Below are 24,981 nucleotides of genomic sequence, written 5' to 3' on the forward strand. Positions count from 1 at the left end.
AGTTAATGTTCATTCAAATATTTCTGACATGTAGAGTTTGAAGTAAACCTGCAGAAAGAGAAGCTTAAATGAATATTTTTTTTAATTTTCCAATATTTTTAATATCTTAGAAAACTATTATTTTATAATGTAAAATCCAAAATTGTGATGTAATACAACATTACAAAGGCATTTCATTAAAACAAACTTATGAAAAATATTTTCCCATACAATACTTCAAATATAATGGGAAAGTAATCAACAGACTTTTTCAATATATGTTTACTTGGGGAGAAATTAACATGGAGAAACTTTTCCCAAAATTTAAGGAAATTTGTTAGACTCAGTGGCATTGCCTACCTATATACTTTGTGTAAAGGGCCACAATTTGTTTAAACCTGACGTGGAAAGGTCTAGTAGAAGTTGTTTTTCTTCCAAAGATCTGTAAAAGGAAAAACAAACCGCAAGCGTAGAAAAAATACAGGTAAGTAGATTTAAAACGATTTTATTTTTATAACCCAATTTTTTTAGCCCCTCATTTTATATTCAGGATTAAAAGCTGATACATATATCAGGTGCTGGATAATCACATTATATGATTCTCTTTTATATAATCAATAGAGATTAACTGTAAAAATACAATAGCACATGAAGAAAAAATTATGAGTATATAGTCTAATGGAAATCCAAAATGTCTTCTTAAATTTAGCAAGTGTGACAATTTCACGATAAACTGTTAAAGAAGTGATGCCTTTGCACTTCCGTCAAACTTTGCCGGCCTTGACAAAGACGATCGCAAACCACTTACACTTTTGATTCATTAAGATACTTATTCGTCTAAATGTTTGGAATTTTGCTATCTACATAATGTGATAATACTCCACACTAATTGCAAAATTTAACAATCCACATACCATTAATGTAAATTTATTAAAATAAATCCATATGCACTGTACAACATATTGCTATGAATATAGGAACGTATTTTATGATTTAAAATGCTTTTTCATTATTACGTTCATTCTTATGAACTGGAAGTACATGTACACACACATCCTCTCGCACACACACACACACACACACAGATATATATACGTTGTTATCATATATTTCTTTTCAATGTAAGATTAACCAAATATTAATCCCAGATGCAATGAATAGTAACAAATATTAATTTTACACATTTATTGTGAAACAATGATTACATTTTGTGGCGACTATTTGTCACAATCTATTTATACATAGATGTAAATACCCCGGCGGAACCCAGGGAATCACTACCTGCCTACCGGGATGACCTCCCTAGATCCTTGGCGCGATAGCGCCCCCACAGGTGACTGTGGTGGGAACAGACCTCTTGGTACCAACAAGAGTGAGTGCCACATCAAATGAATGAATTCAAGTTCTGACTCGGGCCCTAACTCTATACCTGCCTCCCCTGGAATACAACAACAACATGGGGATAATACCCCCAGGGGTAGGCCCCAAAACTTGCCTTTGGTACCCACAAAGATCAAGCTGGTCCCTCAGGTACCGCTGAGGTAACCCGAAATTAATCCTCCCCAGTACTGAGGATAGATTACCCAGAGTTTTGAGCCAGACATGAGAGAATTCCTCATTCGTGGTAATCCCCGAATTCCGCCGCCCCCATCCCAGATTGTGACTTAAGAAACTTTACCATAATCCCAAAGCAAGAAAATTCTCAATATATATTTACAAGCTATACTTGCTTACAATACTTATTAAAAGTAACACTGTACAGTAACACTGTACGTAAACACATAATCATCAATGATCACCAATTTCACTGAAGTACTGATTATGTATCACACCATAGAAATGTCCAATAAAACTCAGGGTTGAATCATTTACATTGATTTCAACCGAAAATGACCAATTGACACCAAATGGTCCCACCATATACATAATGACCACATCCTTTCTTTGCTAATGATACAACCGCTAGGTTGTTCCACATACACATCTCTTTCCATGTAAGAATAGGCTTCTGTCACTGAAATTACAGAAGAGAAAGCAGCAAAAATCTGTACACATATTTTAGGGAAGGGTGGGTGGGTGAAATTTTGCAACATGCCTGCCCTTCTAGCTTTTTCGGTAGACTATGAAAATCGGGGTCATAAGGTGCTTGATTATATTGCGTCCTCTATTTAAAACTCATGGTCTCAATAATGTTTAACCACTACCAAGAACGCACGAGTTATCGCTCTTGCACTGGTATTAAAAGCATTTATCACAATATGGTGATAAATGCAATTAATCCCAGATGCAATGAATAGTAACAAATATTAATTTTACACATTTATTGTGAAACAATGATTACATTTTGTGGCGACTATTTGTCACAATCTATTTATACATAGATGTAAATACCCCGGCGGAACCCAGGGAATCACTACCTGCCTACCGGGATGACCTCCCTAGATCCTTGGCGCGATAGCGCCCCCACAGGTGACTGTGGTGGGAACAGACCTCTTGGTACCAACAAGAGTGAGTGCCACATCAAATGAATGAATTCAAGTTCTGACTCGGGCCCTAACTCTATACCTGCCTCCCCTGGAATACAACAACAACATGGGGATAATACCCCCAGGGGTAGGCCCCAAAACTTGCCTTTGGTACCCACAAAGATCAAGCTGGTCCCTCAGGTACCGCTGAGGTAACCCCAAATTAATCCTCCCCAGTACTGAGGATAGATTACCCAGAGTTTTGAGCCAGACATGAGAGAATTCCTCATTCGTGGTAATCCCCGAATTCCGCCAAATGAACTTGTCTATACAAGTTCACCCGCCACTAACGAGTTTGGTGTATACATGTTAATTTTTAATTCATTCCATTTCACCCACCTGACCTTTAAATTTCAAATTTTATAAGTGTTCATGTATAATAGACACTTGTTAGCTGTTCCATTTAATAAATCAAGACTCATCTTGAATTAAACTTATATCGGACCAAATAATTGACATACTTCGGACTAATAACTTGCAGCATAAGCAGGAACATTCCATACTATGAAACAATAATGATCCAGGCGAGGTGCCCCGGTCCTTGAAACCTTAATGTACCACCCAAGTGCATTTTAATTTATTCTAAATCAAAGAGTCAAATTCCTTCAATCTAATTTCCCTGACTCCAAACCCATTTTTTTAAAAAATCAAATTGAGGGCTTTTTCCTCAAGGACCAATGATGTCACTTTGGGTAGCTCAGTATCCTATGAATGCCATATCCCAGACTACACACAATCTACAAAAACTAAAATTTTTATATGGATAGATGTATAATACGTTTAAGCCAAAATTGAAATTGAGCTATAATATTTTAATTATACAAATCTCACACCAATGTTTGAGGCATGTATAGTTATGGATTCCACCCGCCCAATTGTTTAATAATTTGTTCAGGAATGCCCTATAATACTGCTGCTGAAAAGAGTGTGATCTAAAACAGTATTTGTTTATGTTACAGAAATGAATAGTATTGCAATTAGGGTTTGATAACTAATAACACGTTAGTCGTTAGGGGATTACCATTGAAATGTACCAAAAATTGGCCATGGCTAGGTGTACCAAGTTCAGACTCTATTGTTAATGATTTGTTCATCAATCTAGCTTAATGATGCCAATGTGACATTGTTGAAAAGGTGTGAATCAATTATTGAAACTTATCGTTTCCAATATTGACCTGAGATGCACGAGGACCCAAAGCCCAAAAATGAAGCCACTGTCAATGTAAAATAGAATCTGCAATTTAATTTGATATAATAACTAAGTAATGAACTCTGCTTAAATATAATAGTGAAATAAGTGATATTAATTACAAGTTTCTAACCAATAGTCTGACTTTAGCAGAATTGACTATTTGCACGACCGATTGCTTGTCAGTATGTAATAATATCCTGTTGTTAGCCAAAGGTACCTGAATAAACATTTATAGGTATCCCGGAATTTGTAAAAAATTGCATGTTATTAATACTCATATCATAATGGCATTTTTCTTATATTTTTTTCCAATCATTATATAACACATACCTGTAGTGTAAAGCATGTGCTATCGTTGGAAGACATCAAATATCACTTCAAATTTCATATCATGGTTAACAAAGCAAGCTTGAAGGAATTCGATTTATCTAAAGATTTTTAAATACTTTTATGGGACACAAATGTCAACTTTTCCCAGTTTCTAGACTACGAAGAACTTGAGTTGCGTGAATAAAAATTGTTGCACGAAAAGATTGAATTTCAAGCTTAATTTGAGTCTTTTTGATTAAATAATCTTTTTTTTTTTTTTTTTTTTTTTTTTTTTTAAAGAGTTATCCCTCTTGGCTGGGAGGTGGATATTCGATTACGAAAATCAGCTACATAACTTCATCTACTTTATTTTTAGTTATTTTTACTTAATTTGTGTTTAGCATTCTAGACACCTATCCTGGAATTGTTACATAGCTCAGTCAATGTATCTTGAGGTAAAACATAAGCATAGATATAACTGTCTCCATTCTATCCCTTAGAGTCAAACCTGATGAGAGTTGTCTTGTCATTAGATATTCCACGTTCAACACAAACCTAGTGCAAAATATCTAGCATATGTTTACAAATAGTGTCTCCCAATTTTCCTGTAAAAATAAAAAATTCATCTATGTAATATACACTATGTAATAACATTATCAATAAAAATATTTCAGAGCTCTTAAAGACCAATGAAGGCACCAATAGAATTTCTTAATTAAATATATACTCCATGAAGTTTAATATCATTGGATATTTCTAAAATCTAAATCATTAAATACCCAATCCATATTGGTAATATAATTCTAGCTAACCTTACAGCTACATTTATTTGCAATTATGATACTTCACCGGATGAGAATAAATGACAGTGGAGTGTATTATAACTGTGTCTAAAATTATATCATTTCTGTTCATATTTTAAATTCTGCTCTATAAATGCGAGGTGATTATATATGTAGAATTCCAAAAATATCTATATCATTGACAATTCTATAGATAAGAAACCTCTAGAAATCTCAACACTATTGGAATATATGTATCTTATTCATTTTATGCAATATATTTAGTAAAACAAACCCAATATTTAGGGGAATAAATCCTTTGAAATAAAACCCCGACCATATAGGGGTACAACATCTTGTCTGAATTCAACCCCGACCATATAGGGGTGCAACATCTTGTTTGACTTCAGCCCCGACCATATAGCCTAAGGGGTGAAAAATCCTGCTAAAATTAAACCCCGACCATATAGGGGTGCAGGATACTGTTTAAGTAAACTTCAACCATACATATGCAAAATCCTGCTAGAATTAAACCCCGACCATATAGGAGTGCAGGATATTGCTTAAGTAAACCCCGACCATATAGGGGTGCAGGGTCCTGCTAAAATTCAACCCCGACCATATAGGGGTCAGGATATTGCTTGAGTAAACCCCGACCATAGAAGAGTGCAAAACCTGCTATAATTCAAACCCGACCATATAGGAGTGCAAGATCCTGCTAAAACTAAACCCCGACCATATAAGGGTGTAAAATCCTGCTAAAACTAAAAATTTATGGTTAGTCTTAAATAAGCTGTTAATAAATAATACACAGGATCCAATTAAACAACCCCAACTTTACAGGGGTGTCATAAATGTATAAATTAAATGATATAATATTTATATGGCTATATGCATCATTATATTAGATTGCATTAAATCACCACTGCATATGTGGATTTTGAAAATAAACAGATGAAAATTGAACAATGTATCGTTAGACTAAATATAAATGCTCCACAAACATGTACCCACCATTATTGATAGACTTTATCAAGGAAACAATAACAGCTCTCAAATTATTATAATATTCCTTATTTCCCTGATTATTCAAATGGACCCCATCCACCAGAAATACCATCCTATGATAAACCAGATAGGCGAAAGAATGCTGCTCCCTCTACCTTCTGCAAGTAATAGGACATGCGTCTATTTAATTCAACAACTCTCTTGCACTCTGTGTCCACATGAAACCTGATACGTCTTGTCGGGGGAATTCTATGCAATGTCTGAAGCACCACTACTTTTTTACACATCTTCCGTATCACGGAGTTAAATTACAAAGTCCACAAGTTCATGAAAAATGTCTTCCACTGATGTGTTTCTCCGACACAAATCGTTTGATACAGCTTGTAACAAAACAACATCTGGATGCAAGTATCTTACGTAACGAGTGCCTTGCGCACGAATTTGAGCCAGTGACGCTCCCCCATAACCTAAATAGAAAATCTGTAGCTCCTCTGAATTAAGATTTAAATTCGGCGTCACCCGATGGTCAGAACTAGTTGATACAAACAAAGTTCTCAAATCTGCGTATAAATGAATGCCCAAGAATAAGGACTTTCAATGTCATTCTATCCACAGCATCAGCGCGTGATGTACAGTCACAGATACCACAAAGTGCAACGATCATAAATTCAAGCCTTTATAATTAGGGGCATCATGTTATTGTTCGCATAAATTACTTACAGTGTCTATAAACCGTATCCTTGGAACAGAATAATGCACAAAAATGGAAATAATTTTGCTGAACGGTGGGTCAAAACATTTTCCTTCCAAAGTGTGCAGACTAGAGATGAAATTTTGCAACATGCCTGCCCTTCTAGCTTTTTCGGTAGACTATGAAAATCGGGGTCATAAGGTGCTTGATTATATTGCGTCCTCTATTTAAAACTCATGGTCTCAATAATGTTTAACCACTACCAAGAACGCACGAGTTATCGCTCTTGCACTGGTATTAAAAGCATTTATCACAATATGGTGATAAATGCAATTAATTTAATAATAAATAAACCATAAAAATTTTGCCTATCTTTATCTCATACATTTCTAGTATTTTTTCTAAAGTAACATTATTACAATATTCATTTTCTATATCGGTGATTCGATATATCCCACTGAACCCGAAAGAAAAGCACAAGAGTCTGACACATCTGTTTCATATTTGCATGCTTTGCTAGAGTAATCTAACTACTAAACATTATGATTAACGTGATGACTTTAACTTTTCTGTTGTCAATTTTCCTTATTTATGTAGCAATATACCTTTTCAACTGCATATGATGTTTATGGCTCTCAGATGATTCGACACTGAAGAGCATGTTCTGCGTACGAATAGTTTCTAATCTGAGACAAGCTACTGGCAAATAAGTTGATGTTACAGTGCACCTTGTTTAAAATCAATTACATCTATTTACAAATTCTATGGTCGATATCATATTTATAATTTCAATCTGTCGTTAGGTCTAAGTTGACTGACGTATTTAATATATAATTGATAGGCCATTATTTTCATATTTACTGGATTACTCTGTTTGTCCAATCAAGACAAATGGCCCAGGGCAGGTGTGACCGGTCGACAAGGGATACCTTATCCTCCATAACTCCTGATCCCATATTTGATGTTTTCAGAGTTCCACTCTGCTGGTAATTTGTATTGTTTAATCGGAATTTTGAGCACGATTATTGCCTGTTATCTTCCTATTTCAGTAAATAATAAAATTGTTGATATCAGGAAGATTTTGATCTTCATCAACTTTAAACATTTGATCAATGTTTTAACGATATGTAAAATCTGTTTTCCTTTCTGATTACTGAGTATGGTTTATGCAACACTCTTAAAAATGTTGAATTAATGAATTCCATAAACCACCACTTATTTCAATAAAACATTTCATATACAAAGAATGACATTTCTAAATAATTAAAGACTGCAGCAGTCTTCCGCTGTCCTTCATTAAAAAGCGCACCTGTTGAATGGTCTGAAGATTGACTCTTCTTACCACTAAATGACAGTGTCTGACTTTACCGATTACATGCCTGTCTGTTAATTGCTAATTCGTTTTCATTTTTTATATATTTCAAACCTGCACAACAGCCTTTATTTTTGCACTTTATCTCAGACAGAAATGTAAATGTTTGCCACGTGACTGACTGGATCAAATGACAATTGGATTATAAAATTCTAAGTAGTTCTAAAATACATAACAGCATTTAATGAAAAATGTCTTATAATAATTTTCTTATGGTCTTCTCCATATTTTAAAAGGAAAAGGAGATCGATCTCCAAACGTCCCTTAAACAAGACAAATCTGTAATCAGGACATAAAACACGGACCCCTGGAAATTTCTGATTAAGACCTGAATCACAAAAAACCCTTTGCTTCAGATACGAGTTTCTATTCATTTTGCATTTCAAGCCATCGTTGTTTAACATGCTGCTATCCAAATACCCTGAATCTTATTAAATTACAAGGTTTGTTTTAGTTTCTTACAGAGGCAAAAATTTAATTTGTTATAAAGTACCCCAAGACGCATGAACTCAGAATTCTTGAATTGAATTCTACTTGTATCATCTCAAGCTGGTTTGAAGAGAATTATGCTTTAATATATGATCAATTATGACCACGATTATCATGTCTTGCTCTTGTGTTGCACTTCAGTGATGTCGAATCGAAAAAAAATGATTTTATTTAGAAAGAGCAATTTAGGAAAGGATGATCCATCCCTAATCCATGTAGACAATATACGTAATATGTATTCAGGAAATGTTACCAAATTTCTAGTATTGCTACAAGACAATTCATATTGATGGCTAATCGATAATTTTTTTTAACATAATAAACATCATTTGAGGATACCGAGGCATTGATTTGAACTATCTAGATATAACTTTATACTTAGACATCGATCAGTATAACTTACTTAATTACTTTGAAAGTATTTAGTCAACAAGAAACTAATTTATTTGAAAGTGTATAGGTACCTAAATTTGCAGTTTCTCGCAAATTTCACATTGACTAAACAAATTTTTTTGCAAATACTACCAATAAGTCAGATGATACAGTTTGAAATAAAGAAAGCTAAATAATGACAGAAAAGAGTTACAAATAAATACATTGTTTTATTTGCTATCTATCTTTTAAAACATTAAAGAAATATATGAGGCAGGTTCCCAAAAGGCAGAAAATGTGATTTTCAATACCATAGTATTGAATTAACAGAAACTCTACCATTTTATCTAGAGTCAAACGCTCTGTATGAAAAAAAAATTTATTGAAAGTCTCTTACAATAACATTTCTCAAAGCAACAAAAATCCAAATAATGCCCGAGACTTCTTAAAGCGATTTGTAAGGAATTCATTAAAACTTCTTTTTAATGTCTAAGTCGAGTTGTGGCTTACTCAGAAAATATTTGAGGGTTTAAATCAATCAATCAAAATGGATAACTTCGCAATTAGGAAGGTACATTTATGTTGTATTTAATTAAATAAACTAAAAAGACAATTCACCACGGAGTATAATAATACTTTTGTATTTCATTTCTTAGTAAAGATTATTTTACATATACTTCATTGTAAATAATCTATAAAAAATTATCAAAACAATGTACACATCACTTAAAGTTTTTCAATTATTTTACATATACTTCATTGTAAATAATCTATAAAAAATTATCAAAACAATGTACAAATCACATTAAGTTTTTATTTTTTTTAAAAGTAAATAGATATAGATACAAGTATATCATAACCAGTTTTATTTGTTTTCCACAATGGCAACATGTCCTCTCTCCAAAACCATAGATTATTTTGTTTCTGTCCATATTTTGTAAATGTCTTAGACTGCATTCAAAACCATAAGGAACCATGATTTTCAACAATTCCCTGAAAACAAACCACAAGACATGCCCTCATTAAATACTTACAGTTCATGGAGCTAGGAGGGTCGTTTAGTGGATTTAGAGAATAAATTGCCTGAAGGATAATCTCTGGTATTTCAGGGCAAGTATAATGGGCATTCCACATTTGGACAATTTGCAGTTTGGAATCAAAATAGTGAGACACATGAAAAAAAATTATTAATTTGAATTTCACAGATTGAATACCGTTTTTGAAAAGCTATTATGACTTTTAATATGAATCTTCTCATAAATCTGTTTCACAAAACTGTAGATGACAGTTGCAGAATGAAAAGAATCTCAACTCCGACCGTTTTGGGTTTCTTATATCACATTTTTAAGACAGAAGCAACGATGTATCCCCAGTTTTGGTTGCAATAAAGAGTTATATCAAGCATTTCATGCTTATTCATCTTTTGTTAATGTTAAACGATTTAAAATAAAGGTTAACTTCGAATTCTTTGAAGGATTAGATCTACTAGTATAAAGGAAATGATTTTTGTGCTTTTCCTATTTTTTGATGACCTTTTGCATTACTTACTGAACGACCCTCGTATGTCATTTAGTTAACCAAAAGGTCATCGAAAGTTAACTTTAATAAAAGGTGACTGAATGGCAGATCTCTGTCATACAGTTTCCTTTCCTGAAGTTTAAGTCGACTCGACTGAGAGGCACACTTTCATCCTGTTGTTGTTTTTCTTGCAGAGGCAAAAACATATGTTTATTAATTACTTCTTTGAGAGAAACATTTCTAAATTCATGTATTTAATTCTAAGTACGTGTATATTATGTCGCGCTGTTTTGGAAGGAATGTGGCTTTATTTCTTTATTATTATTTTCTATATTGTTATTTATTTCTTTACCTCAAAGGTTAGGAAGATTGATATATATAATTATCTGTTCTTGCACTTAAAAAATAACATACTTGATTGTTCACTCACACAATTCACAAGAAGTTTAGTAACTTCTTATAAATGAGGAAAAATTTCATGCTTAATTTTTAAATAAAAGTTGACATCCAAACAAAAATACATGCAAAAGTTGTTACGTTTACTCATTATCATAACTTAATTCAGAAAAAAGACGATTTTTTTAAAAGGATAAAAAGATTCAATCCTAATCTAGTCATAATAGGTCCTATTTCAATCCTAATGTAGTCATAATAGGTCCTCATTCAATCCTAATCTAGTCATTATAGGTCCCCATTCAATCCTAATCTAGTCATTATAGGTCCTCATTCAATCCTAATCTAGTCATTGTAGGTCCTCATTCAATCCTAATTTAGTTATTATAGGTTCTTATTCAATCCTAATCTAGTCATTATAGGTCCTCATGGTGTCAGAAAATATTACTAGTCTGTATTGTATAGCTCACAGACAACTATGTTGATGGCTACTAGATAATTTCTGAATATAAATAGACACCATTCATAGTACACTAACGGTTTGATTCGAATAACTGTGACAACCGGTCACGGTAGCCTAGTGGTAGGGCGCTCGCTTCATGATCGGGAGACCCGGGTTCGATTTTTCGTTCGCCGCGCCGCGTCAAACCTAAGACGTAAACATAGGTAGTGACTGTTCCTTCGTTAAGCGCCAGGCACAAGAAGTGAAAGTCACGGGTCTTTCGGATGAGACCTTTAAAATCGAGGTCCCGTGTCACGGCAGGCGTTGGCACGAGAAAGACCTTCACTGCTCAATGGCTTTGAGTGCCGAGTATAGATCTAAATTTGAAGCCCTTCACTGGCATACAGTAACGTCTCTATATGTGTGAAGAATTCTCGAATGGGACATTGAACAACATGCAATCAAGCAATAATCTGTTGAGATACGTGAAATGCGAATATGGTATCAGAATGAATATAACAACAAACGATTTGATTTCTTTTGAATCTTACAGACAGCGCTTTCATTGAATTCCCAGAAATCCAGTGTCAACAAGTTTGATTCAATAAACTTTTTAATTTTATAGTATTGTATAGTTGGATTTTTTTTGTAGCGAATTTAATATTAAATACAAATCGTTTTGTGTTAGAATTTATCTCGATTTAATGCACTGCCATTATTTCTGAACGATTTATATTCATTATTTTGAACTCTATCTTACCAAAGCCCGTGGAAAGGAAGCAAAGCTTATGAAAGGCGTATTGTGGCCGCCCTTAATATTGATGTGTGCATTTATATGTTTTGCAACCACGAACACAAAACAGTGTCAAAAACAAAATATCAAAATTCTCTTATCAGCTTATTTTTCAACCTGAAGATATCTGGTTTTGAATACTAGTATTCGTTGTCATAAAATAATTAAAACTTGTTTGCCAGAAAATGTTAAGATGCGCACAGTTTTTGAGTTATAAAACTAACTTGTCATTAAAGTTCGTTGCTTTAGAAAATTAAAAATAATTTTTTAAATCATAAAAGTGCAGTCTCTAAATAGTATCAAATTCTCATTAATGAAGCTAATAACGGAAATTATCCAAATATTTTGCACAGACTTATTATGTAAAACAATCTTCATATAGGACTTGATAACGATAAAAACTGACCGTTCGGTTGCTATTTATAAAAATATCAATTAACCATTCAAGATGTGTATGGTTCAAAATTATTACTCTTACTTTTACAGCGTTATGTGTTTTCATAATTTTATTTCATGAATTCATGAACAATTCATTACGTCACAACACACCTTTATATAATAAATTCATATATTGCAAGTGCAAATTTCTTTTCTTGGATATACATAATGGATGTTGATTTTTTATATGTTCTTTTTTTGCTATCTTTACCTATTTCATTTAAATCTTTTGCAACTGTTTTATTATTCATTTTGTGTATATTCAGTAAATTTACTTACCTTGTCATTGGTCATTTGCAAAATTATTTTGTTAAAAAACATTCTGATTGTACATGTAAGTACTCTGAGGTTGATATTAAAAAATGCTTGAATTTCTGATTGAGAGTATCTATCTGGTTTTTGGAGATCAGGTCTTCCAACAATCTGTTGGAATTTCTATGGGTACCAATTGCCCCCTTATTAGCAGGCCTATTTTTGAATTCACATGAAGCAGAATTTATTCAAAATCTTATACACCAGAAGAAGAAAGCCTTCGCTGTGGCCTTCAATTCGATTCGCGACATTTAGATATATCGACGACGTATTATCAATGAACAATAGTTATTTCCATTCATATGTCGACTCGGTATATCCTAATGAGTTTGAAATAAAAGATACCACAGAGTCTGACACATCTGTTTCATACTTAGATATTTTACTAGAAAAAAGACGCTACTGGTAACCTAACGACTACGCTTAATGATACACATGATGACTTTAACTTTTTAATCGTCGACTTCCCTTACTTATGCAGCAATATACCATTATCACCTGCATACGGGGTTTATATCTGTCAGTTGATTTGATACGCAAAAGCATGCTCTACGTACGAACAATTTCTAAAGCGAGGTAAGTTATTGACAAACACGTTGATGAAACAAGAATATCAACAGTCTCGTTTAAAGTCATCATTTTGCAAGTTTTACGGTCGATACAATGACCTTGTCAGCAAATACAATCTATCATAAAGTCAAATGCTGATTGACGTTTTTCATACTAATTGTTAGGCAATTATTTACACACTGAATTGTCTATGGATTTTTCCGTTATTTCCCGATCAGGACAAGCAGCACACGGCGGGTGTGACCGGTCGGGAGGAGACACAACAAATAATAGTGACTAAAAAAGCTAAATAACTAAAAAAAAAAAAAAAAAAAAAAAAAAAAAAAAAAAAAAACCGAAATCTTTGTTTGGTAACATTACCTATTTGGTAAAGATAAGTACCAGATTTATAATTAAGGACAGATGATACAAACAAAAAAGATGCATGCCTGGATTGGTATATATTTTTGGAATATGAAGATAACGAACAGTATTCAATCTCGAAAGTCCAATGAAACATACAAATTTGGAGCAACGGACCTCAAAATTTAGAGGTGGGATCAGGTGCCATGGAGGAGTAGACATCCCCTGCCAAACGGTCACATCCGCCGTGTGCTCCTTGTCATAATCGGGGAAAAAACTCGGAAAAATCCGTAGACAGTTCAGTGTATAAATAATTGCCTAACAATTAGTATGAAAAACATCAGTCAGCATTTGACTCATTGATAGGTTGTATGTGCTGACAAGGTCATTGTATCGACCGTAAAACTTGCAAAATAATGACTTCATACTAGACTGTTGATATCCTTGTTTCATCAACTTGTTTGTCAATAGCTTGTCTCGTTTTAGAAATTGTTCATACATAGAGAGACATACACCCCATGTGCAGGTGATAAGGGTATATTGCTACATAAGTAAGGGAAGTTGACGATTGAAAAGTTGAAGGCATCACGTTTAGCATAAAGCTTTGTTGCTAGGTTGCCATTAACGTCTTTTTCTAGTAAAATATCTAAATATCATCTGTCCTTAAAGCACTTTCATCTCAAAACCTAAGAAAACTTACAACTTGCGTAGTTTGATTGCGTAACTTTCATGGATAATTTCATTCTTACTGCATAAACATGTACTTGCATAAAGCAAATTTGATGACTAATATAAATTTTAATTGATATTAAGGTTTTAAGGGAAAATTTAATATCATGTTGAAATTTTTCCCTCTAATGGAAATTGCAACGCAAGGTAAATGAATCTGAGTGTGACTCTCGAGCAAATCTCTGTTTCTACTTTTAATTTAAGCTAATTAATTACGGAGGCGTATTAATGAAACGTATTTTTTAAAGTTGGATTTTCACACATTAAAGTTGATAATTCTGACTTTAAAATCGACTTTCCCAAGTTTAATTTTGGCTTTTCTAACTTTATTCTTGGCTTTTCCAACTTTGTACTTCTTCATGCGTTTTTGTCATATACTCTGTAGCTGGACTTGTGGTTGCTATTTATACATGTAATAACAATGGAAAGAAACAATGAAATTATGATGAAAGAAGGAATTATTTCATCGTTTCTCATATACAGGATTGATACATTTAGTTCAGTTGTATTTGTCCCATGAAGGTCATGCAATTTGTATTTACCAATTTCCTCTGGTTCATATATACAAGTAGGTCGTGTTTTTTGTATTACAAGAATCCTCAAGTTCAAGTAACACTTGGAAATCAAAATGAAAAGGATCATATATGTTATAACCTTGATTTTGAGAGGGTAACTTTAAGATCATTATGTTTTTCTCATCCTGTTTTAACAAAAATCTATGGAAATTTAGGAAAGAATTCTTTTTCAAGGAGTATATTTCTTCAAATTTCTGCATACTACAAATATGAGGAAAAAAATATTCTAAATAATATTGCACCCGAATTTCATCTGATGTTTTAAAAACTAATTTTAGTAAAACAGTTTTCATACGGTGTGTTTAATCAAAAAGTCAAATTTCTGAGAATGAAATTTACATTCTTGAAAAACATTGTGACATGAAATAAAGTGAAGACATGGCATTTAATGAAGTAATAACAAACTGTTATTTTCCATTATGAAAAAGGAGGTGGGAGAGACATCTAAAAAGCACGACAAGAGAGAAACAAATCGAAATAAACTTGCAAAAAGTGCATGCTTTATTTTGTAAGCCTTTTCCCTTTTGAAAACTACATCGCAATCTTTGTTAAATGATACATTCTCTTATCGGTGAAAGAATAACATTGACTTGAAACAATTGAGTGCGTTCTGAGCAAGTAATACTCGTGAAAAGACTTCACTTTGTTTTCCTATTTTGTTGACAAACTGATAAAACTCTATCCTTAACAAGTATACGTTTTTCTTTCCTCCTCTTCAAATTGGATTACGTAATATTTTCAGCATTTCGCATTTACATTGATGTTGAGGATTATTGTAAACAATTCCTACATTATTAATTGTGGCGAAACTGACGATCCAAACGAGGACTATTTCGTGACCTACATGTACACTTAGGTGCAGGATGAGCCCACAAAGACAAGAGTTCCTTGTTGCTATCGAATTGCTTTCGTAATTTCCTTTTATATTAAGGATCTTTTTTTCAGACAGCTAAAGCATTTACAAAGTCCTATCCTTCATTCAATACAAATAATATCAAATAATCACAAACCAAAAAAAAAAACATGATTATTTTAACGTCGCATACTCTTAGTTCATTAATTGTCCAGACACCCAAAGGGTGCTTGAAGTAAATCAGGATTTTCTGAATAGAATGTATTGTATGGGCTTTGCTGGGCGCTCCGAGAATTTAGATATTATACCTAAAGATATTCTAGAATATATTCAAAAAATATTATTTACAATGAATTTAAATATTTAACTAATTTACATCGTCAAAAGTTGCAGCTTTAAAAAAAATTGATCAAACAATGATTAAATTCCTTACGTAACTTATCTGAAAAGCTTTATTCTTGAATGTTCCCTACATCAATTTGCAGCTTATAAATCGTGTCATATGTGAAAATGTAAAATTTATGCATGAAGTTGTAATTATCATCATGACACTGCAGCAAACACTGTGGACGTAAGCTCTTTAATCTAACAATATTTATGTTTTTTCCCTTTTTTCCTGAAGAATAAGAGCACCAAAGAAAAGTTATGTGTAAAGTATTTTTTATCCAAAATAATTTTGTTGATTAAACTTTATTCTTATCACCTTGATTTATATCATACAACATGTCTTCAGCATTCTTTAAGTAAAATATTAGTCTTTCAAATAATGAAACTCAGTAAGAATACCTCTTACATTTTTTCATTTGACCTTGAGCATTTGGAAATGGAATCAAATAAATGCCAAAAAGAAGGAAAAGTCTTTCATATGTTCCTCTTTTAAACTAATATAATTATACCATTATGAGTTTTAATTCAAAATTAGATAAGTTAATAAGTTAATAACGCCCTAAAACTTGACTCCTTAGAGTTAATGCATGACAAAATCTATCACATTTTTCATCCACCTCGAATAAAAAAATATGAAGGGGTGATCGAGGATAAAGAACATTGACAAATACCATGAACAAAACAAATCGTCTACAGGGCAAAAACATGGAGCCCTGAAAACACCAGAGGTGGGTTCAGGTACTTAAGTGGAGTAAGCATCTCCTGTCAACCGGTCACATCCGCTGTGAGCCCTATGTATCGATTAGGTAGACGACGTACTCTGTAGTCAAATTTAGTATTAAAACAATAACCTAACAAATGGTTTGACTCAAGTCAGACAAAATATGACCCAACGATATTTATAGATTAGATCATTATAACAAGAGTAGATTTTTCGAAAATCTGACTTCAAATGGGATTGGTGAAGTCCTTGTAACATAAAGTTATTTGTCAGTAGCTTGCCTCGATTTCACATTAATAGTATTTAGAGCATGTTCTTGCGTACTGAATCAGTTTGGATTTTGGAATATTACTACATAAATAAAGGGAGACGATTAAAAGGCTGAAGTGACCAAGTTTAGTTATTTGTTATCGTATACAGTCATTAAAAGATCCAAAACATGAAACAAATGTGGCAGACTGTGTATTAACTTTTATTTTGAGTTCACGTTGATAGCGAGTCGACATATGAATGAAAATACATCTCCAAAGAAGAATCAAATTTAAGTTTACGTAGGACTTAAAGTACACAAGATGCTTTTGAAATGTCATCATAAATCTTAAATATTGACTCATCATTGACCTAAAGCCCTCATATGTTGTCCACCCTGAGGAACATCCAATAAAAAAATGTCAAACCTGCAGAAATGCAAATCTGCAATAAGTACCTTCCATCAAATGCAAATTCATTCAGATTCATTGACTAACAACAGAACTGAATAAATTGACAGAAATAGGCATTTACTATTAGTTTATATAAACCACAATGGAACATACTTCCTTCATACAAATTCAACGTTTACATTAACGAAGCAGGTGTCTATTAATTTGAAGGTTTCATTATATGTCCTTTGACTTACGTTTTAATGAATAAAGTAAATTATAAAAGAAAAAATATAAAATAAAAAAGCTACTTAGACATTCCTGAACATTTTAAATCAGAAATCTTCAACTCTTGTATCTTCGATCCTGGAAGGACATCCCCTGGAGGCCCGGGTTCGATTCTCATTCGCCGCACTGCGTCAAACGTAGGATGTGACTATTCCTTCGCCAAGGTCCTATGTGACTGTAGGCGTTGATAAGATAAAGAACCCTCACTGCTCAATGGCCCTTATTGCCGAGTATAGGTCTAAATTTGAAGCCCTTAACCGACTTACGGTGACGTCTCTACATGAATGAAAATTCTCCGATGGGACTTCAAACAACACACAATCAATCAATAGATCCTGGAAAATGTTTCAAATCCACTTGTAAATAAAGCTAAAAGATTCATTTCTTTCCTTCTCTCTCTCTCTTTATTTTTTTGAAAAAAGAATATATGACAAAAATTAAATTTCTTTGTAAAATATGATTCTACATGAATTCATATAATTCTACGAAGTATTTCCTATTGTTACAATGACGCGAAAATTTCTTTGTCAAAATGTTATTCTACATGTGTTCGTTTTATCCTTTCCTTACCTGAAAAAAATATTACGTACTGCCAATAAGGTCACAATGAGGCGGGAAATCTTAAATGACTTTATTTGATCCTTTTATTATCTGAAAATCATTGCACCAATCAGACCACAATGAGGTGGGAATTTCTACATGTCTTTACTTCATCCTTTCATTACCTGAATTTCTACTTGACCTGAGAAGTTTAACGTACCGTCAATCATTACTTGCCTGAAAAGTATTGGTACTGCCAATGAAGTCACGATGAGGCTAATATCTCTAACATGTAATCAGTTTTTCTTTACTTTTCTGAGATATTTTACTTACTGCCTATCATGACACAATGAGATGGGAATTTCTACATGCAATATATTTTTCTTTACTGAAATGAAATGTATTTCATACTGCCAATCATGCCCAAATGAGCCGAGAATATCTTCCATTATGGCTTCATTCTTTTTATAATTATTCTTTTAAAATGAAACTCACAATAATGATATACACACATAAAAATAAAAAAAAATATGTGCTCAAAGCATGGCTTAAAGTAGTTTTAACTGTAATATATGTCATATGCTACAATTTTTTTTTTAAATTCTATTTTAATTCTCTTCATCTATACAAATATTTTAAAATTTTGTTTAAATTAATTTTTTTTTTGAAAGCATTATTCAAAATTTCCCAGCTGTTTAACTACATTTTGAATTAATCAAACTGAATTATAAATAGAATTATAGCCAAATATATTTGAAGTCTATTTTGAACATTTCGAATCAAGAAAAATTTCTACTTTTACATGTACATATAAATTTGCTACTTTTTCAGTACAATGTTTACAAATACCAGATGTATATTTACAAAGAATCTAATTGTAATTAAGTTTGTATGCTTAATTAATAGGAAATGTTCATCTTTTTATTCATTTAACTAAACTGCTTTATGCTTAATACTTAATATACTTGATGCTTAGTCATAGAGCTAATATTAGCAAAATTTCGGCATTAAATCAAACAAAAGTCAAACATAAGCTATAGAAAAGTAGGTTGGGAACGTGACCGAACAGTATGTTCACGGGAAATGTTTTGAATTTCAAAATATATGTCGATGATTTAATACTTGCTCTTTGACATATTGACATCTTAACATAACAGCAAGTGATTATAAAGATATTAATAACCTCTACAAATGCTTCACACGTTTATCAGTTTATTTCAGTCATTCATTTAATGAAAGTATCATCTGGAAATCGATTAATTATTAAACTGTCTCTATGTCTGTCTCTCCATTTAATTCTTAAGAATATGTAATGAATTTAAAACATGTTTTTATGTCAAAAACTTTTTAAAAATTAATTTTGTGTCCGATTATTAGAATTTTAGCTCTATTCTTTTTTATTTCTATTATCAATGAATAATATCAATTGTGAATGTGAAAGATGAAATATATGGAGATAACGAACAGTATTCAAGCTCAAAAGTTCATTATACAATACAAAATAGGAGCAGAGCAAACACGGACCTCCAAACATCAGAGGTGCCGACCGGTCACACCCGCCGTGTGCTCCTTGTCATGATCGGGAAATATATGATAAGATATGATAAGTATAGAAGAATATTTACAAAACGTTTGAGTAAGTAAACGCTGTGCATATAAAATTAATGATTGGTTATTGGTACTATATCAGTATAAACTTAAGTCTGAATTTGAGAAGGCAATTATTGGTATTATAGATGGAGGAAAAGCTAAAAAAAAATTTAACTTTTACACGTTTCTCCTTATTGAGATTTCTAAGAAAAGATCCTTGTGAAATTGTAAGTTTTCCCAAGATTGTTGGTCAGATTGCAGACAAAAAGATCTCCATATGTTCACATTCTGTAGGCGACAAAATAATTAAAATAGGATATGGAAATTACATTTCAGCTATCCTTTTTTTTATTTTTTGGAAGTTTTTTTTAACTGTAAAGATTGATTAAGAAATTAAACATAATTTAATTATTCATAAATCTTTTGGTATAAAAAAAAATGTTAAAAAAAATAGCTATGGAAAAAAAAGAACACTACAAAAACTCTCTCTCTCTCTCTCTCTCTCTCTCTCTCTCTCTCTCTATATATATATATATATATATATATATATATACCAGTATATATATTAAATATTTAAATAAGAGGGGTAGTGTTTAGGTCATATAAATGACTTTCTCAAGTCTTTAATTTCTATAATTAGTAAACAAATTTTCATTAGGTTTGTTCGTTTTGCCAAGATGGTGCTATTATTATAACAAAAGAACAAACGGTTTCCTACCAATTTCTACTTACGGTGAAATTGTTTAAAATTAATTTATAGATATATGACTACCAGCTAATTTACTGCTATTTTGTTGAGTGTAGTTCTTCATTATTGCTGGAAGCGCTTTGAAACTATGAAATGAACAGATTAGCAAATTTCTTAAATGGTATTGATATTTTTGTGGCAATAGTTTCAATCAATAGCAAACCAATAAAGTGGAAAAGCTGCAAAATGTAAAATTTGTAAGATTAAATGAAGCGGACGAAACTTTAATTACATAGCTAGATTAACTAGCAAAGACATTGAAAGGAATATTGATATTTTTTCTCTGAAATTTTCTTGTACATTTCTGCCCTATCTTATGTAAGAGTGATAAAATTCACGCGGCAGTCGATAAAATTACACAGCAAGATGAGGTCGTGTTTATGTGATAAGAAAAAGACATCGTTAGATGAAAAGGACGATAAGTCAAGATGTAAATATAGGGGCATTATAGTGAATACTTGGTTTCAACCATTTAAACGCATAATGAGGGACCATCGCAGATCGAATGAAGTTGCGAGACATGCACAATCTGGGAAGACAAAAACATTGGATTTAAATCAGGATGGAGAAGAAGGGTTAAACAGAGACGAAACCCTTGTTGGAAGAGGTTATATGAGTTATTTTGACAACATCGACAATTACCAAAGGGATAAGTGTAAAGAATCTACATTCAATTCAAAAATTTCGCCGGGAAGACCAAAGACCGTATCTGAGACTAAAACGATAGCACTTTCTTCTTTGAATATATCTGATCCACATGTATACAAAGACAGATTGGATTTAAAATTTTATGAAAGATGTTTAATACAAACAAACAATGTTAGAAGAATTCAATCAGCGCCTGCAAATGTGAAAATTTCATCATGTCTAAGACCTAAACAGATAAATCAACTAAATTCAGAATCATCCATCTATAACAATTTATCACAGTACTGGAAAACAAGATCAGAACATCATAAGAAAACAGGCGTTTTCCCATCGAGAATAGGATCTTTACTTGATAACGAAAAATCAAAAGGTTCATTGCTGCAGCCATATTTCAGACCGATTATGCCAATGAAACATGACACTGGATGTCCCTATAAGTGTCAAAACTGTTTCCGAGCATGTTTAGTTTCCTCCAATTATATGGATACTATGAGAAACAGAAAGGATTCTGTCGCAAATAATTTCAGACATCGACCCAAACTTTATCACCAATCCATTGTCCAGAAAGCTTTAGCACAATCACAGCCTATTCAAAAATTGATTGCAAGAACAACAAAAGACGTTTCTTGATTTAAAAGGAAATGAAAAGCTGGGAAAGTGAAGTGTCTAAAGTATGTTTAAATTAGGTTTGAAGCGAATTTCTTCAATGTAATATACCTTTTAGAATCAAATATTTGAGAAGGGATTGTTTAGTATCATAGATTGTTTAGTATCAAACAAAAATCGAATGTTAATTTTGAAATCATATTAATAAATCATGAAGATAACGAATAGTTATCAAGCTCAAAGTCCACTGGAACAATACAAATTTGGAGCAGAGCAAACACGTACCTCTAAAACCATGAGGTGGGATCAGATGCCATTGAGGAGTAAGCATTCCCAGTCTACCGGCAAAAGCCGCATTATGCGCCTTGTCAACGGACAAACGGAAAAATCAATAGGCAGTTCAGTGTGAAAATAATGGCCTTATAATTTGTATGATATAGTCAGTCAGCATTCGGCTTAACGATAGATTGTGTTTGCTAACAAGGTCATTGTATCGACCATAGAATTTGTTGACTTTGAACGAGACTGTTAATATCTTTGTATCATCAGCATATTTTTCAATAGCTTACCTCGTTTTTAAAAGTGTTCGTACGTAGAATAAATCAACTGGGAGACATAAACTCCATATGTAGGTGATAATGGTACATTAAGGGGAAGTTGACGATAGAAAACTTGATGTCATCACTTTATCAAATTTTTGTCGTTTGTTTGCCATTTATGGCATTCTATATATCCAAATATGAAACAGATAGGGGACTCTGTGGTGTCTTTTATTTCGGGTTAAAATGATATATCGAATCAATGAAAATGAATATTATTAATTGATTAAACGTCGTCAATGTATGTAGATGTCAAGCTGAAGGCCACAGGCAGAAAGTTTTGACTGTATTCTGCTTCATCTGAGTATATAAATAGGTCTGCTAATAACGGGGCGCAATTAGTAACAATGGAAAATTTAACAGATTGTTGGAGGACTTGATTTCCAAAAACTACACAGATATTGTCAATCATAAACTCAAGCATCTCTTTAATATCGACGACGGAGTACTTGTTGTACAACTAGATTATTTTTTAAGAAAAATGATTTTGAAGATGACCAATGACAAGGTATGTAAATTCACGAGTTCCATTTTTGTTGAAAAAGCAGTTGTCTATGACATCAAAAAGGCTGGACTTTATCATGAGGAATGGTTGAAAGGTAATACCTTTTGATGCTATTGAATTTTGTGAAATTTTGTGATTTCTCATTTTGTAAAAGTTCCATGGAGTTTTTAAGTATCCACATCTGATTAACACCACTTCTCAAATATGTTGGTGTACAGCATTTCTAAAGTTTCTCTTTCACTGTTGTTAATAATCTGGCGAGGAATAAAGGAAGAGTCTTAGCAGAAAATTTTCCAGAATCCGCTATGTATCTTTCTTTGTAAGGATTTTTATGTAATTTAGGAATCCAATATTGGTATGGTAATTTGAATTCAATTTGATTGTTGAAATTTTTACAAATATCTAAAACTGGCGTATAATTTTGAAGAATTTCCTCCTTAGAAAGGGAACTATGAGTATAAGTTGGATTGCCACTTGGAGAATTAAATCCAAGTTCCTCTAAAATACAATTAAATACTGAGCCTTACAAACAAAGACAATGTTGTTACCTGCTTTTATAGCTGGGACCAGTACATATTGATCGTATAATCTATTTTATTCTTTTTTTCAAATCTGAATTATTGAAGACAGAAGGAAAGATGTTTTTCATATTGCCCCTGAACTGTTCAATGCGAGATTTAAACATGTATCTCATACTTTTTATTACCGGTCACGGTAGCATAGTAGTAGGCGTTTGCTTCGTAATCGGAAGGCCGAGGTTCGATTCTCGTTCGGCGCGCCGCGTCAAACCTAAGACGTACACATAGGTAGTGACTGTTCCTTCGACAAGCGCACGGTACTAAAAGTGAGTCACGGGTTTTTCGGATGAGACCTTAAAAACCGAGGCCCCGTGTCACGGTAGGCTTGTCACGATAAAGAACCTTCATTGCTCAATGGCCCTGAGTGCCGACTATAGGTCTAAAGTTGAAGCCCTTCACCGGTATATGGTTGCGTCTCTAAATGAGTGAAAAATTCTCGAATGAGACATAAAAAACATACAATCAATCAATCAATCAATCATACTTTTTATCCATTCTGACAAAGCGTCAAGGTCTTATTTTTCATGCCTGGCACATTGCCTGGCATAATCTTCGACAGAATTAGTAATATTTATGAATTTTGACGCCGGTTAAAAAAATTCTGGGGTTCCTTTTATTATAAAGTGATTTAAGATCTTTCACGTCACCAGTAATGAAGTGGCCAGCAGAACTATAGTTGTATGGTGAAGAAAAATATGAACATGTAAGACGACCATGTTTCGGATTTTCGATATACAGGCACTACAGAGTTTTTCATTTGGAAATTAAAGGAAATGCTCTTAATTTGTTTTTATAACTTCTGTAGTCTTGAAATCGAAAATATGATATGATCTAAATTAACCGCATATATACATTGGACAGAAAAAATTATGATATTAGTCTGTGCCAGCCACAAAACATTTTAAACATATTTTTTGAATGATTCTTCTTTTCAAAATAAAGTTAAAATATATTCTAGAATATTTTTCTTGGAAAAAATTTCTTGCGATTTGAAACCCTACTTTCCCTGATGGAACTCTCTTCACCGGATAATGTGGCTGTTGACGCATTGAAGATAGAATTAACGTTATTATGGCTCTACTCTAGTCGCCTTTTATGCGTCCAAAATAGAGGAAATACCAAAGGTCACGGTTCAGCTAGTGACAGTTAAAGGATTTCTATGGTCAATTTGTAGTGACCTCTTCCGCGTGTTTTAGGACCAAGACCATGAATGGACAATACGAATAACACGCTTAATGTTTGTTCATTGGAGTGATACAATGTCGTAAACCAAGTATACCACTTGAACTAAACTGACATTGGTGTACCTCGCTGACACTGGTTGAAATGCTACATCAAAAATCTGCACTACATATAGACGAGTGATGATTAACGATCTTCAGAAACCAACATCAAGGGAGGCATATGCATCATCTTAGACAAAACAATCTCGATTGACAATGATTT

The 24,981-nt window shown here is 32.8% G+C and overlaps 1 long non-coding RNA gene across 1 annotated transcript; it reads right to left on the reverse strand.

The window, feature by feature from the left end:
• Positions 1 to 1,149: 1,149 nt before the first annotated feature.
• On the reverse strand, positions 1,150 to 6,818 carry LOC133185570 (uncharacterized). Its single transcript, XR_009720926.1, has 2 exons — positions 5,802 to 6,818; positions 1,150 to 4,610 (listed from the first exon to the last, which is right to left on the reverse strand). It is a non-coding gene; the product is annotated as an uncharacterized LOC133185570 (long non-coding RNA).
• Positions 6,819 to 24,981: the final 18,163 nt, after the last annotated feature.

This window comes from Saccostrea echinata, unplaced genomic scaffold (genome assembly GCF_033153115.1).
Source record: "Saccostrea echinata isolate AGI-Se365-2 ecotype Australia unplaced genomic scaffold, CSIRO_AGI_Sech_v1 ptg000012l, whole genome shotgun sequence".
NCBI lineage: Eukaryota > Metazoa > Mollusca > Bivalvia > Ostreida > Ostreidae > Saccostrea > Saccostrea echinata.